Here is a 756-nt window from a genome sequence, read left to right on the forward strand (position 1 = left end):
AAATGCAAACTCAGAATATTATACAAACCTGCAATAATTAAATATGAAAAACTATCATCTATGTATTTAATCCCATTTTATTAACCACTGACCTTCGATGATCCAATTCAACCATACTAAGCAAAAATGACACATTTGTGTTTCATTTTTGTTATTGCTGAATGGTGTTGAACTTTCTTCTCCTGCGTCATACTCTTCATGCAATTTGTTTGCGCTGCGCCCTCTACTGTACAGACGTGAATTTACATTTCCTTCAGCCTGAGGCGTATTCATTTCACTTTTGTTGTGAAAGGGCTTTTACATTTGTAAAAGAAGAACTTTTTTATATTAAAAACAAACAAGCAAGCCCTGCCCAGATTTAAAAAGTAACTCAAAACTAAACGCATTACTTTCCATAAAAAGTATCTAAGTAACGTAATTAGTTACTTTTTTAGGGTGCAACGCAATATTGTAATGCATTAGCTACTTTTAAAAGTAACTTTCCCCAACACTGTTTCCTATGGTAGGACAAATGTTCTGAATTTTTTTATATTAACTTTTTTTATGACTTGGATATAATTATTTATTCATTGTTTTAACACATTTTATTTAATATTCGAATAAAATTCATATATTTTGATATTAAAATATTTGATAAATATGTACTCTCAAAACATACCTGTATGCTGATACTGAAAATACTCTATTGCAGTAGTTTTATGAATGTATTTATTTATTTTGATTTTGGAGATATAACCTGGATGTTTTATTAGTGAG

This window comes from Sinocyclocheilus rhinocerous, unplaced genomic scaffold (genome assembly GCF_001515625.1).
Source record: "Sinocyclocheilus rhinocerous isolate Xijiao unplaced genomic scaffold, SAMN03320098_v1.1 scaffold2958, whole genome shotgun sequence".
NCBI lineage: Eukaryota > Metazoa > Chordata > Actinopteri > Cypriniformes > Cyprinidae > Sinocyclocheilus > Sinocyclocheilus rhinocerous.